Source organism: Plecotus auritus (genome assembly GCF_963455305.1).
Source record: "Plecotus auritus genome assembly, chromosome: 8".
Lineage (NCBI taxonomy): Eukaryota > Metazoa > Chordata > Mammalia > Chiroptera > Vespertilionidae > Plecotus > Plecotus auritus.
Window position 1 is genome coordinate 157,116,660 of NC_137782.1, and position 16,584 is coordinate 157,133,243.

The 16,584-nt window shown below is 46.1% G+C and overlaps 1 protein-coding gene across 2 annotated transcripts in view; it reads right to left on the reverse strand.

Annotated features, from left to right (window-relative positions):
• VIT (vitrin) overlaps positions 1-15,400 on the reverse strand; it is a 94,425-nt gene extending 79,025 nt beyond the window's left edge. For both annotated transcript variants that reach the window (XM_080684095.1, XM_080684094.1), the window contains exon 1: positions 15,136-15,400. The gene's annotated coding sequence lies outside the window, so the exon portion shown is untranslated. The remainder of the gene's footprint in view (positions 1-15,135) is intronic.
• Between the last annotated feature and the right edge of the window lie 1,184 nt (positions 15,401-16,584).

The window sequence follows — 16,584 nt, forward strand, 5'->3', positions numbered from 1 at the left end:
GTACTGATTCCATCTCCTTACTTCTCATAGATATATTTAGATTTTTTATTTCTTTATGAATTAGTTTTGGTAGGTTTTGTGTTTCTAGGAATTTGTTAATTTATCCAATTTGTTTGTGTAAAATTGTTCATAGTACTCTCATAATTCTTTTTAATTCAATAACAGTTGTTGCTTCAGGGAAAGAGAACTGGGTAAGTGGTGATCAGAGATGGGACTGAGTTTACAGTTTTGTTCTATTTAAATCTTTACCCTGTGCACATATGTTAATAAATCAGAAATTAATAAGATGATCTCTTGGGAAGATTTACCATTTACAGACAATATTGATATCAAATGAGAAGCCACAGTCATCTCCTAAGCCACTCCTTACTCCTTGCTTTCCTTGCTGAAGGTCATCCTTCAGTTGGAAAGAACCAACTTCCTAAAGCTCAGGTCTGATTATGTATTCATCCTCTCAGAACTTTTTTCATAGTCCCCTCGTTCTGTACAGAATAAAACCCAAATTCCTTAGTGAGGCACTAAAAACTTTTCATGAAATGGTCCAACTTACCTTTCAAACCATCTCATAGCAATTCTCTTCTGTAATCCTCTCCTCTGACCCCAGCACACCCCAGGGTTTTGTTTTTTTTCTCTACCGACTGCAAATAGGGCTCATGCTCTTATTATTGTTCTAGCTAGAATACTTCACCTTACCACTCCTCACCTGCCTCCCCTAACTATGCATCTTTCAAGGTTCAGCTTATGGACCACTTCCTCTATGTAAATCTTCTTGATCTCCTAAAGTCAAAATTCATCTTTAATCATACATCTGTTTAATCATTCAGAAAAACAGTCTCTGTGTATACTCTGGGCAAGGTAGACAGGAATAAGATGCAAGTCCTATCATCAAGTTGCTTTGCGTCTTTTAGAGGGAGACTGATGCACTCATCACAACTAACATTAATTGAGCACATACTAAGTGTCAGTAATATATTAATACATAGTCTTCACAACAACCTGGTCAGGTAGGGCTTTCTCTTGCCTTAATTTTAGAGGTAAGGAATTGGAGACACACATAGGTTAAGTACTTTGCCCAAGGTTACCTACAAGGCTGGAAAGAAGAAGAGCTGGAATTCAAATCAGGAATTCTGAGTCCAGAGGCCCTGCATTTGCATCCCACCACTTGCCATAGCTGTTTCATAACAAGCAAGACATTTCCCTCTTCTACATTCTGATTTAATTGGTCTGAGTTGATATCAATATTGCTTTCAAGCTCCCCAGTGACTCCACTGTGCAGCCAAATAAGAACCTCTGCTGTGGAGGTTACAGTGATGGCAAAAAGTGTGGGTGGTCAGATAGGCCTAGGGTGTGGGGATTGGAAGAGGCTTGGATTAGTTTAACTAGCAAGTTGGAAAACAATGATTTGTGAAGAAGAGACAGGACACAGGGGACAGAGCAACTTCAGGAACTGGGAGCTGCTTGGCCAGGCTGGGAGAAGAATCAGACTGGTAGAGAGCAAAGAAGGGGCCATGTAGGCCTTGAATGTCATTCCTAAAGAATGTGGAATTGATCCTTTAGGCTATAGGGAGACATTGGAGGCTTAAAAATTATTTTTGCATTCATCATTTTTAATAAGCCCCTTAGAGGCTTACTTGAGCCACTCGGTTGCAGAAAATATGTCCTGGTGGATGTGTAGGATTTATATAATGCTGGTGTTTGCCTGATCTATGATGCTACGTGGGAACACCTAGCAATACTCTTTGTCCATGAGGCAGAGAGATCCGAGATCCATCTGGAAACATTTAATATTTCTGAGAGGCTTGTGCTGTATTTCCAAAATGCCAAAACTCCCTTGAGGACAGACATCTCTGAATGGGGAGCGGCCACATCTGCAGTCTTGCTTTCCTCATCCCTGCCTGATGCAAGGCCTCAGCTGCTTGTCTGTGGGCGTGAGTTTATCTGGTGAAGATGGAACAAGGAAGGCTGGTACTCGGAGGGGCCTTTACAATGTGGAGGTGGCCTCCATCTGCAGAGAAACTTTATGTACACCACATTGCTCTGGGCTGGGACTGAAACCCCGCATTTCCTGTTGCCATGACACCAGTGGTCACTGTTCTAATCCCCCGGGATTCTATGAAGAAGAGAGTGAGCTAGAGAGAGGACAGTAGTTGTTCTTTCCTTCCTTCTTTTCTTCTCTTTCCAGTTCCTTCCTTCTTTTATCTTAAAGAAATGCTAAGAGCAAAGTACAAGCCAACTAGGCAGGAAAGCAAGGGAAGTTTTGCCTTTTCTCAAAATGTTGGTGCACCAGGCTATGTATGGAAGATGTGCTCTGAGATCTCAGGCTTGAGCCCACCAGCACAGGGCCTCCTTGTCCAAGGGATTGTGACTAGTTCAAGGTGGGCGTGTCCTGAGTTGTATCAGAACGGAAGGACTTTACTCCTATGTTTTTGCCTGAGAGGTTACCTCTCAGGTTGAAAATGAATGGGGGCCAGTTTGCTCTAGGTCTGTTGGCAGCCATCTCCTGACCATGAGACAAGTCAGTCTGAGGCCAACACAGAGAGGAGGCGGGGAGCTGAGTGAGTGGCAGAGAAATGGAGCTAGAGCTCTTGACTGTCTGTGCCTGGAGGCTGGTGAGACAATGAACTTCCCTTTCAGTTGGACTTGTAGCTCAAAGATTATTCCTGACTGCGCCCTAGTTCCCAATGCCTGTCCATACAGAGCAGATAGGTTTATACCAGTGTGCAGAGCGTTTTCTGAACAGTTCTCTTGTCTGGACCACCTAAGACCTCTTGAAGTAGAATGGACACTGTTTCTATAATTCTGAGCAGTGAAGTCCCCTAAGGTCACGCAGCCCAGATCTCTATATTAACCATGTGCTCTTTTCACTATATCGAGCACCTCATGTGACTGATATTATAAATTCCAAGTGGTTTCATGATTTATTGTATAATATTACTATAAAATGGAAATTCCACTTTTCACTTTTAAAAGCCTGGTTACATCTATAACTTTAATCTCTCAAGACTTCTGAAGGGCCTCAAGTACTATGCTCAGATGCAGAGATAACACGCGATGAAATTCAGTGACTAAGCTAGACACTTAACGGTCTGGCAAAAAAAAGATAACTTAGGCCAATCCAGATCTCCCTTGGGATTTTGGAATCAGAACACTGAAAGCCTTGAAAACTGTGGGAGCCAAGCTGGAGACCATATGGGGCCCTGATTAAGATGTGGAAGATGAAGACGGAGTGAGATGGAGAGGAGAAAGTGTGTGGCCCAGGGAGAGCAGAGAGAGCAGACGCCTTAGTTTCTGGCCACTTCCCAAGTCCCGTTTCCAGTGAAGGAGGTCCAGCTGGACCTGGGCTCCTGTGCATGACATGATGTTGCTGGGCCCTTCTGTGCCAGCCAGTGTGAGGTTCTGTTCCTGGAAGCTTTGATGCTTGTTTTACTTATCTCCAGTTTCCCTGAAATGATTAGTAGTGAAACGAAAACAATTAAAATGGGAAGGGCATGTGTACTTGTCTTTTGGTAGCATCGAGGCAGGAGTGGGAGAAGCTGAATCTGACGCTGGAGCCAGCTCTAGGAAGAAGAATTTCATGAGCTGTGGCAGCCACTGAGAAGGAGAAGCAGCCTGCATACCTGGAACACTCTGGGAGGCAAAAAGGGAGAGCATGACCTTGAAATTATGCTGTAAGAATGTCACTGTGGAGTCCCTGATGTATCTATGGTCAAGGTTCCATGGGGTTGATTTTTTTTTTTTTTATCCTCACCCGAGGATATTTTTCTATTGATTTTTAGAGAGAGTGGAAGAGAGAGGGAAAGACAGAGAAACATCGATGTGAGAGAAATACATCGACTGGTTGCCTCCTGCACAAGCTCTGACCAGGGCCCAGGCCAGGGAGGAGCCTGCAACCGAGGTACGTGCCCCCTTGACTGGAATCGAACCTGGGACCCTTCAGTCTGCAGGCCTATGCTCTATCCACTGAGCCCAACTAGCTAGGGCCATTAGGGGTGCTTTTGCCACTCCCCTTCCCCACCTCCAGGAAAGATTTGGCAATGTTTGAAGACCTTTTTGCTTATCACAACTTGTGGTGGGGGATGCTACTGGCCTTTAAGTGGGTAGAGGCCAGGGATGCTGCCAAACATCCTACAATGCACAACACAGCCCACACAACCAAGAATTACCTAGCACAACACGCTAAGAGTGTCAGAAATGACTAACTCTGATTTAGACCATGTTTTGTTCCCCAAGTATCCTATCTAATAAAAGAGTAATATGCAAATTGACTGTACCTCCGCTACACCCACAAGCCACGCCCACCAGCCAATCAGGAGCAACTATGCAAATTAACCCAACCAAGATGGCTGCAGCCACGGAGAGAGCAGGAGGCTTGGGTTTCCTCGGCAATGGAGGAAGCCAAGCTTTCCTCCTGCCCTGGCCTGCCTTGGCCTCCACTTAAGGCTACAAAGTTTCAATTATAGAAGATAAATAAATCCCAGATACCAGGGCCTTTGCTTGGGTCGCCAGGGGGCGTGGCCGGCCTGAAAACCACCACAGGCCCCTCGCCCAGGCCGCCCCATGCCCCAAGGGAACCCCCACCCTGATCCAGGACACCCTTCAGGGCAAACCAGCTGGCTCCCACCCATGCACCAGGCCTCTATCCTCTAATAAAAGAGTAATATGCAAATTGACTGTCACTCCAGCACACAAGATGGCTGCCCCCACGTGGTCAAAGATGCCTGCCCCCATGTGGACACAAGATGGCCACCACAAGATGGCCAGCAGGGGAGGGCAGTTGGGAGGGACCAGGTTTGCAAGGGAGGGCATTTGTGGGTGATCAGGCCAGCAGGGGAGGGCAGTTGGGAGGGACCAGGCCGGCAGAGGAGGGAAGTTGGGGGCGACCGGGCCTGTAGGGAAGGGCAGTTGGGGGGGACCCAGGCCTGCAGGGAAGCAGTTAGGCATCAATCAAGCTGGCAGGGGAGTGGTTAGGGGGTGATCAGGCTGGCAGGCAGAAGTGGTTAGGGGCAATCAGGAAGGCAGGCAGGCGAGCAGTTGGGAGCCAGCAGTCCTGGATTGTGAGAGGGATGTCCTACCTGGATTGGGCCTAAACAGGCAGTTGGACATCCCTCAAGGGGTCCCAGATTGGAGAGGGTGCAGGCTGGGCTGAGGGACACCCCCCCCCCCCCCGTGCACAAATTTCGTGCACCGGGCCTCTAGTTTATATATATAAAAAAGAGTGTTGTGCTAGGAATTTCCCACACGTATTACAGGTAACTTTCTTGATGACTAACGTGACCTACTATATCCCCTTCTCTGGGATCACTTGGATTGCCATGTGCAGCCAGGGCAAATCCTAATGCAAAGATCTTCACCCCTGGGCCCTTGGGTATGTCACAGGGCTCATGCGTGTGCTCAAAGACTGATGTATGCCTTGCCGTGGGGTTTGTTGATCCATGTGGCATGTTCCTACATGTCAGGAAACCAAAAAGGGAAAGCCTTTTGTGGTGCGTGTGTGTCAGACCATCACCGTTACTTCGTTAAGAACCTGACATATGGTAATGCTTACCACATCCACCAAGGCTTCAACCAATAGTGATTTCTAGGGAGGCTGCAAACAGTAATTACGTTTCTGAAGTGGTAGTTTAGATCTTACATTGCCAGTGGGAAAAAATACTAGTTTGCAGGCATGCCCCTAAATGAGCTCTAAAGAACTGCTTCCAGGAGTCATTTATCCTCCGTAATGGAAGGGGCAGGAAGAGCAGTAAGTTGGGGGCTGGGGGAGGCCCCAATAAAGGATGAGGTGGGCCCTGACCGCCCCTCTTAGTTACTCTGGAAACGGCGCGGCCTCAGCGTTCCTGTGGAGTCTGGACGATGAGTTCTCTCATCTGAAGCTTCTCCACCTAAGGCGTTTGACACTGGGTCAGCCCTGGCTCCTCCCAGCGAGCTGTCTCCTGGGGCACTGTGGTCCGCGGTTGCCAAGGGGCCGTGCACTGTGAGTTTGGAGCTGGGTATTTGGTTCAGTCCAACTGTGATCCCCAGAGCCTGCCTGGCCTGAACATTCTGTTCTTTTCGCTCTGCCTTCAATTCGGAGGCACAGGAAAAACATTTTTTGCATCTGGCAGGGCCTTCCAGCTGAGGTGGGAAGGAGGATGAGGGTGTGTCTGTAAAATCCATACTATCTTCCTCTCTGCCTCTTGATAAAGAGTGGGTGTGTCTCAGACCATGGGTTCAGGCCTGGGGCTATGGGTCAAAGTCCCAAAGTGCATTCCTGAATCCCAGCAACCACTGGGGAGCTGGAGGGCAGAGAGGAGGGCGGAGACTGAGGCTGAGCAACTGGGGGCTCTGGAGGATTAAGTCCCAGAGGGTGGTGGGGACCAACAGAAAGAGAGTCATTTCAAAGCAGGAGACCCAGCTCCTAAGGAAACCACGCAGCCTCAGGCCCAAGAGGCCCCCTCTGGACCATTGCCAGCTCTGACGGGGCCTTTGAACCCTCTTTCATGGCCCTCCTGCCAATTTTGACCCAACTGTCTAGTGGCCTGTTACACAAGATGGGATTGGTACCTTTGTTCTTCATGGAAAGTTTTAGAAGTTTAGAGTCCACTCCAACAATAACTGTCATCTACCGAATGCTTACCATATGCTACACACTGCACATATGTGACCTTATTTAATTATCATGGTGATCCGGTCAGGTAAGTATTCTTATGCCCATTTTTCAGAATAAGAAATTGAGGCTTAAGAACCTTAGTAAGCTGTCCAAAGTTATAGAATGAGTATGTCGAAGAACCAGAATTCCATCCCAGGCCTCAAACATTGAACCTCACTCAGTACCCCCATTTGACGACCCCGCTGATGGTTTCATCTTCCTTTTTACCCTGATACATATATCCTAGGCTTTTAAAAGTATTCTGTTGACAATAGTTAAGACTCACACTGTAAAATACATACAATGTGTAATGAAGTTGTCTTAGTTTCTAAGTTCAAGAGATTGTCTTGAGTTATATTTGGGCCTGAACTCGCTCACAGCTTTCTCTCTCACACAAATGTTATTTAGGGTAAAGTGACGCATCAGGCATATTTTTAAGTTTGACCAGACATAATACGCCCATCTAAATAGACATTTGAGTGCATTGTAATTGACTGTGTCATGGGATGTTAAAATGGGATGATCCTTTGTCTTAGCTTCAGCTGAGATGACGTGCCAACTACTTCCATGTTCCGAAGTGGCCTGAGGCTCCTCTCACTATTGCCTGAAGTGGGTGGAGTGTAGGGAGTGGAAGGAGGAGGGAAATGTCACCAGTTTTTCCTAAAGCTATTCCAGCTCTCCCGTCTCCAGCTACCCTCTTGGCGTCTGTAACCTCTGGTATAGTCAGGCAGTTAGCTGAAGATTGCGGTTCTTGGTTACTCCTTTGAGTCCAGCTTGGATGCCCAATTACCCCATTTGAAATTACTGAGCGGTGGTGTCCCTCGGGGCTGGAGCATAGGGGACTGTTGTCTGATGGGTGACTAAGACATCTACAGGAGCGGGAGGAGCTTGTGGCAAATGAGACTACCTGTGCCAGAGTCAGCCTGGAGTGGCCTCTCCAAAACCGGTTGTGTGTGGAGGGCTGGGAGCCCACAGCAGGAAGCAGCTGGGGTTAGACCACCAGTTCCTCAGGGGCTGAGGGAGGAACTGTGAACACCAGCCAGAGCAGATTCTCATGTATCAGCATCTGGAGAACATGGTGAGGGGTCCCCAACAAAGTGGGAAGTGCCCCGCAGGAACAAGAAACAACTGTAAATTCCCACCAAGCCCAATGAACCGGAATGCCAGCTCACAATAGTAGCATCTCGGAGGCCTTTCTGTCATCTTCACCTCTCCTCTCTGCACCCACCTCTCCTCTCTGCGCCCACCTCTCCTCTCTGCACCTACCTCTCCTCTCTGCGCCCACCTTTCCTCTCTGTGCCCACCTCTCCTCTCTGCGCCCACCTCTCCTCTCTGCATCTACCTCTCCTCTCTGCCCCCACCTCTCCTCTCTGCGGCCACCTCTCCTCTCTGCGCCCACCTCTCCTCTCTGCGCCCACCTCTCCTCTCTGCACCCACCTCTCCTCTCTGCACGCCCCTTCCCTCTCTGAACCCTGAAGAGACTGTCATTGCAGCCACAGGGAAGACAGGTAGAGGCATAGGCAGAGGAGAGAATCTAATCGTGCCCCTTCCCATTGCAGAAAGCAAGCCTGGAAGTGCACGATGAAACTTCAAACTGGGGTGGCCATCGTGAAGTTGTTAAGTATTACCCAAGTATTATCTCTGTATTAATGACACCTGAGATTGTTTGGAGATGTAATATGAACAAGGTCTTTTTAAAAACGCAAAGCGTGATCTGCAATACTAAGGGGCCTACTCAGACTTCACCCTGGGCAGAGGTAAGAACCGCGCACAGTGTATGAGCGGGCAGTTGGGGTGTCCTCTGTGTCTGCTTGTCCACACTACACCCTGATCTCCCCTTTCCTCCACACTCAGCCTGCTCCAGAGACACTGGCTTCGGAGCAAGGTCCCACCTCAGGGCCTTTGCCCTTGCTCTTCCCTCTGCCGGAATGCTCTTCCCCGCGTACCCACATAGGTTGCTCCCCGGCTTCCTCCCCTCTCTGTTTCAGCGCCCCTTTATAAGACGTTTACATGTCCATGCAATGTAAATCCCCACCCACCCTCACTGCTCTGTGCAGCCCCCTTTACCACTGTCTCATGTGTTCACAGCCCAGATCACCGCCGGACCCCTTATGTGTGTTTGTTTATTGGGTGCCCACAGATGGGCAGCTCTGGGAGAATGGAGGCTATTTTGTTCACTCTTCTTCCCAAATCAGAATTATGGATGGCACGTGGTGATGGCCCCATAAGCATTTGCTGCTGCCACCACTGAATGTTGCCTCTGCTTCCCTAAATTCCTTGTGGCTTTAGGATACAGATTTGCTCACTGTACTACACCAGAAAGCCAGTCCGGGCAAGTCGCCTTGCACCTTACAGCCAGAGCATGTTTTCTCTGCGACACAGGAGCCAAGAGGGGGGAACTCACTGAGCACTGAGATGCCAGTGACCTCCTCCCCTGGAAACCAGACGTTGGGTTCCCCGAAGGAAGAGATTTTTCTTTTCTTTTTGAGAAGAAGGAATGCAGAAGCAGAGACCCATCTCACTGTAGCCTGGAGGGCGGTTTTTATGGATTTTTACCACATGTCCACACAAAACTTTTGCCTTTCTCTCACTGAGGGAAAGAATTTGAGAAATTTCTATTGGGGTCTTGTCAATGTAGAGACTCTTATCAGGGAAAGTGATTTTTTGGAAGCAATCTGAGTCATAGGAAAGTAAGATTCTGTCTGTGACTCGCTGAGAATTTAACCTATGGGGATAAAGGATACCTTTTGGGGACTGGCTACTCAAAGGGCTTGATAATGACGCCTACTCCGTGCTTTCCTCCCAAGAGTCATGTCTTCCCAACACACTTGAGAAGCGATTCTTAAATCAGGAGATGATCCAAGAATGCCAGAAATACCTCCTCCTTCCCAACAGCCCTTCTGGGAGTTCCTTGCCTTCGCTCTTCACCATCATTATTAGTGCCCTGTCTATACTTGTGAGGTAGAATAGTTTTCATTGAAATTTGACTTGGCTTGAAAGCAATGTTTCCCGAGATGACAAAGATTAATTGAGGGCAGTGATAGAAAAACCAGGACTGTGCAATTATTGCCTGATAGGTTAAGAGTGTGAGCTCTGGAACTAGACTGCTTGGGTTTGAAGTTGAGCTCCATCACTTCCTAGCTGTGTGACCTCAGACAACTTCCTTGACTTCTCAGTACCTCAGTTTTCTCATCTGTATAATGGGGATAGTGGTAACCCACCCCATATGGATGCTGTTAGGATGAAATGAATTAATATGTGTAAAGGGCTCAGATTTCACCCTGGGCAGAGGCAAGAATGGCCCCCTTTCCTACTGTCACATGTTTTCACAGCCCAGATCACCGCCAGACCTCTGATGTGTATTTGTTTATTGTATGCCCACAGCTTGGCAGCTCTGGGAGAATGGAGGCTATTTTGTTATAATATAGTGAGTAAATCTGTACCTGCTGTAAGATGAAATGAATTAATATGTGTAAAGACCAGTACTTGGCACATAAGAATAGCTCTGTACGTGTTAGCAATTATTATTGTTGTTGGGGTGGTGATTAATCGTGATATACTGTCATCATTCTCATCACCATCCTTTTGCAAAACATAGCCATTTAGATTCTAGTTGAGGACTTAAAATCGGTAAAGCAATAAATTTAATCTCTCGCTACAAGGTGCTGTCCAGGATGGGCCATGCTTGATTTTTGGACTTGGCGAAGGAACCACATAGGTTTGTGACTGCCATTGAGTTCAATTCTTCTAGGACACAGAAAGGAAGCAAATCTGTAGTTTTGTTCCTTCTCTGCTCTGAGATTTGTAAGGATCTTTAGCCCATTGTCATGAAAATCTTTTAGATGATTGTAGGTAATTGGGCCAATCAAATGGCTGAGGAATGATACCCAACATTCTTAAAAAGAATTGAAGAAAAAAAATCTAGTGAAGTAAGAAGAAGCGGAAATGAGCTAAACTTTTTTTTTTTTAATTATAAGGCCAGAATAAAAAACACCAATGTATTTTCTAAACTGAATCAAAACCAAACTAATATGTATTTGTTTTGTTCCAAGACCCTGGCTTGTGGATTTGACTCAGGAAAGGATTTTGGTGGCATTATCTCGGTTCACCTTCCTCCCTCAGGATACCAGCCCTGGAATGCAATGCGGCAGTGGGTTTCAGCCCAGTCACATCTGCTTCCTGGGGGAGTTGCCTTTTGCAGGTTGCCACAGGACCTGCAGCTTTTATAAGTCTCAGCTCAGAGCATTGCTTGGTGCCTGCTGTGTGCTCCCTGGCAGCCCCAGCATTTCAGATAGGCAGTCTCTAAGGATTTGCAGTGGAAGCGGAAACATTTGCTAGTTGATTAGAAACAAATTCTAAATCCAGTATCCACAACTGTTTGTTTTACAAATGAGGTAACTGTAGGAAAATGCAATAAACAAAACTGAAATAGCCTTTGCTCCTTGTGGACAGGAGGCTCTGGGAATCTCCTTGGAGTTTGGCCCTTCCCCTCCTGGTCTGTAAACAGGAACTCACTTAGGAGATCTCAGACTAACTTACATTTTGTGTGTGTATATATTTTTTAAAGTTAAAATTGTGTTCTCCAGCTCCAAAATTTCCATTTGGTTCTTTTCTCTGTCGTCTCTTTGTTGAATTCAGTCCGTTCTTGAATTGTTTTCCCGATTTCACCAGATTGTTTATCTGTGTTCTTTTGTAGCTCTCTGTGCATCTTTAGAGCAATTACTTTGCATTCTTATCAGGCAGTTCACGTATCTCCATTTCTGGGGCGGGGGGAGGGTGATGGGGGGGAGGGCAGTTCCTGGAGGTTTGCGCTCCTTTGGTGTGTCATGTTTCCCTGATTCTTCATGATCCCTGTAGCCTTGCAGGGTTAGGAAAGACCTTCACCCGTGGGTGGAGGCACGCTGGGGCTGTGATCCTGGGTCTGGTGGTGCAAGGCACTAAGTGTGGGCTTGTGGTGGCTTTGCTGTCTAGACATCATGTTGCTGGGGTCCACACCACCAGCTGCGTAGTGCTCGGTGAGCACAGTGGGAGATCTGCAGAGGCTGGAAGGGCTTTTGGGGTCTTCAGTGGTGCACTAGGGTCCAGCAGTGGTGACGGCCAGAGCTGGTGGGGTGCTTGTGCTCGGTTGCAGAGCCAGCTGTGGATGCCTGTGTAGTGTAGTGGCAGGGGCCAGTTGCAGATGTACATATAGTGGTGAGAGCCAGGGCCAGTAGCAAGGACCGGGCTAACTGCAGGTGCACTAGCAGCTTTGGGGCCCCTAACTGTCAGGCACACTCCTATGGCTTCAGGGTCTCCACAGGCTGTGCATGGCTCCAAAATATTTTGGGAGTTGGGCCAGGAGGGTGCAGGTGCACAACTGGAGTGGCTAGTTGCAGGTGATCCCAGGGGGGCATCTAGTGACAGGAGTCAGGGCCAGATTCGAGCCAGCAGTGGCTGTGGAGGCCCTAGCTGTGGATTACAGTTTGACAATCAGCATTATCAAAAAGCTGTTTCCGATGCCTAGCCTAGATTTACCCTGGCCTATTGCTCCCTTTTGCCCCAATCTCCGCACGAACAGAAGCTTTCACTGCTACTTGCACGAGGACTTTCAGACCTGTAAAGCAGCAAAGTCCTTGGCATTTTTCTCTCGCTCACACTGTTTGTTCAGGGGGCCAGGGATTTCATCACCTTCTGCGACCACAGAGGTACACAGTTTTAGACGCCAGCGGAGGACCCCTGGGATTTCTCCTGTTACAGACGTCACAGAACTTGCCTTTCGAGCTTATCACTTGCTGATGGATTGATTAGCTCAGACCCTCTGAATGAAGAGATGGCTACACATTTCTAATAATTATATTAATACCACATGATTCCATAAATCTATTTGCTGACCACATCCAAAGAGTTAATGTTTAAAAGTTTGAAGAGGATTACAATTGCTTTGCTTCACAGCTGCTCTGATTTCTTCATTCTAGTCACATGTAATGGAGAAAGTATTTGCTAACATTTGGTGCTGACGATGTGCCAAACACTGATCAAAGCATTTTGCCAGGGTCCTAAGAGGGAGGCACTAACTATAGACCCTTTTTAGAGATGAGGAAACTGAGGCTCAGAAAGTAACTTGCCAAAGTGGCAGAGCCTCCTGCCTGACAAACTCCCATGGGATCTATAGTACGGGAGGGCCATTTGGCCTTGGCCTTGGCCTTGTCTGGAAGGCCTTACATTTGGATGCTTGACATTATCTCCACATGGTATGTTACAGGCAGTCATAGAAGTACAACAGAGAATTGAGAAAAGTCTGTCATACAACCTGGACCACACTGTCCTCAGTACACTATGGAGACACACACACACACACACACACACACACACTTCATTTCTGAATATGTTAAAGTCTTTAGTTAGGTAAACATAAACATTTTAAGTATACCATAGTTCTGAAACCCGGTTTTGATATTTCTTCCTTTTGTAACATACAAAGAGTCCCATCAATGAAATTGGCCTGGCCATGTCTTGACATTGGAAAATCATAGGATTAGGAGGGAAACTTAGACTCTATTTTGTCCAACTTCTTCATTTCATATGCGAGGAAATGGAGACACAGAGGTGTTGAGTAACCTCCCCAGATCACCCAGCTAGAGTGCCCTTCTAAGGACAGAGGGACCCGTGTCCTGCACCCGCTGCCGTTGATACCAAGCTCATGCTTCTAACCGAGCAAGGGGAGAGCTACACATGTGGGCACAAGTGACAGGAACATTGTGGGGTCCAAGAAGCATTACTTTGAAGGCCAATAGCTTCTTTCAGTATAATCTTTTTTAAAAAATATGTGCAGAGAGAGATTACATTTCTATAGAACTTTCCACATTTCAAAGCCTTTTGGGAACCTGGAGTCAACATTGAGCCTCCTGACCACCCTGGGAGAGGGGTGTGCAGACATTGATGTTTCTGTGTTTCAGATGGGGAAACACACGTCAAGAAACATTACACACCTTTTCCAAGGTGACACGGGCTGGCAGTGGCAGGGCTGTTCCTGTAATTTGGGACTCTGGGCTGGACAGTGCCCCGAGCCGCACTGCTCTCCCGTGTACGGCACGTCTCACAGGAATTACAGAGGCGAACAGCACATGCCATTTTGTTCTGATGCTATTCATAAACTATTTTCAAACCCAGTGTATTTTCTCTGAAAGAAACTATTCTTCATGTGTTCAGTAACTTAGGGAAAAAGATAATTAGATCTTCTCAACCATATTCATAAAGTCAACACGATTTCAGGATCAATACGGAGCATTTCCACCGCTCCTAAGGTGTCCCCTTTCAGTGGTGAGGTGTGAGATCATTTACATGAAGCTCAGCCTGGGAACCCATCCTATTGTGATGAAAAATGCAGCCCTTGCAGCCTTGCAACTCTTTGTCTAAAGCCCTTTTACCAAAGAGGGCATTTTAATTCAGTAAATAAGACGGGCGCTTCCAGCGCACAGCTACCACTTGCGGCGGACACACACAACAGAGAAAGCACACCAGCATCGGGTCCCGCCTTGCTGCAGGGTGTTTTCATCTTTTAAGAGACGGAGGGAAAATAACCTCAGAACTTGACCACCAAGACTTCCAAATTTGTTGCAACACAACGTAATGGCAAAATGCTATTTCCTTAGCGGCTCACATTTTTGAATAACCGCCATGGCCAAGAACGCCTGGCTTTATTTTTACAATAAACCCAAAGAAAATCTTGAATTCCACTCTCAATTCAGAGGTGGCAAAGATGCCATGGGTTGTTCGGAGCAAACCATCAAGTCTAATAACTCAGTCTTCCCCTCCCTGTTTAATCTGTACCTTGAGGCATTTGTTTCATGTTTATGCTGGTTTGACACGAATCATGCTTACATGAGGTTTTGTACCATGTTTTCCCGTGCAGATCTGAGCCGCAATAGTTAACAATGCCAGCGCTTTCCCAGGCTTATCAGTAAAAAAGCCTTCAGCCTGAGAAAACACTTCCAGTGTAAACAAGACACAGAATTGCACATCCAGCCACATTCCACCGAGATCTGTCTGAGCAGAGAGAAGTACAGATCCACATTAAATAATTTCCTTTTTAATTTAGCACTGATGTGCCTATTTCTCATACTGCCTTTGATAGCTTGTTATCATCAATTTGTTACAGTGCTGTTAAATTTCATAGAGGAAGCAAGGTATAAAAAAAGCCTTACATGTACTTTAAAATTCTACACAAATGTCACACTTTTCGATTTATTTTAATTATAATTAAGTTGGCTTAAAGATACAGTAAAAATCTTCTTCTAATCTTACCTTAAGTGCAATTTTTTTATAGTTGATATACCTGATATTAGTTGTTTACAAGGATGTCAGCTACTAACCACTCCCACCTCAGTTCTCTTGAGAGTGAAATTTGTACCGACTGATTTCTTGGTCAAGGTATGTATTGTAGTTTCTTAATGATAAATACATTTTCATGTTTTCATAATAAGGAATGGAAAGCAAACTAGCTGCATGGCTTAATAATTCAACAGACATACCTTGTTTGAAGAAAGCAAATTTTTTTTCAAGAATTTTCCACCACACAGAATGGATATCCTTTTTTCCTTAAGTTTTTCTGCATCACAAATCCCATCCAAATTGTTCTAAAGAAGAAACAACAAGAGGTCCAAGCACCCTTTCTTCTCAGAGGAGCTAATCAAACATTCCCATCAACCTCTGAGCACTTTGAAAAGCACACTTTACGCCACACACACACACACACACACACACACACACACACGCACGCACGCTGCTTCTCACACTGGTTTTAGTGCTGAATTAGGCGGTCCTCTTTAAAATTTCCACTCCCACTTGCTTTTTTTTGGTGGTGGTGGTGATGTGTGTGTGGGAAGGATAAGAATTTCTAAATATTCTTTTCTAGCCCAAAGCATGCATTTTCAGTAAGCAAATTCTACAATTAGAAATTCTAAAAAGTAGAAGAGAAACACCTAGAAAAAATGAAAATATGTTTTTTAAAGGCAGCTTAAGCAGGGCAATCCCATTTTCTCTTTCTTTTTCAAATGCTAGTGAACAGCTGGATCAAACTGCGTAAAGAAAGATACCAGCAAGCACCACCACGCTGAGTATACTAGCCTCTCACTTTTGGAGTGAAAATGCTTGCTTTTCCGACATGTCAGAGCTATTTTTTGGCTTAGTTTACTTCGGTTCCTTCTGCATTTTGGCAAGCTTACTGAAATGACTGTAGTGTTTGCTGCTAGTAACAGGACACAAGATAATAATAGTGGGAAGCAAAACTGGACTCATGCATGTTTCAAAAGCCAAGTGGTGGATAGCTCGCATCATAAGTGAAATCTGCTGATTTTAGTTATTTACATATTAGTGTTATCAATTAAATGGAAGGGATTCAGACCCCAAACACGCATTAGCATGTCACAGCATTATAAAAACAGTCCATAAACAAGTACATCTGGAGCTCCTTGAGAGTCAGATGTGTATCAGCATGGCAGAGCATCTTTCCTCCAGCAGGGGGAGCTAGCACAGAGCCTCCCTCCTGTGGGGGATGAGCACTCAGGCAGCCTGGAGAATCTTCCCCGCCAGCAGCCCTCCCGTCCTCAGCTGGTGGCCCTGGATTGCTTTGTATTTAAGATTATGGTTTGAATGTTATTTCATCCTTATTTCTTCTGTAGGTTCTGCATTTAAATTATTTCTCAATCCTGTTCCTCCATAAAGTCCTGAGCATAGGTCCATTGATAAGGACGATGCTGTCACGTGGAAGGTGACCTGTCCCACTGTTTGAGTCAGGGAAGGTTCCAAGAATTAACAATATTAATATTAATACTAATGCTAAATGCCATTCATCAAATTTACTAGGCATGATGATAAGCCCTGTACATTTATCATCTCATTTAATACTTAGAAGAATTTAGAGGGGTTAGTACTATTATTTCCATTTTACAACAAGGTGCTATGTTAGGATTTAGAGCAGG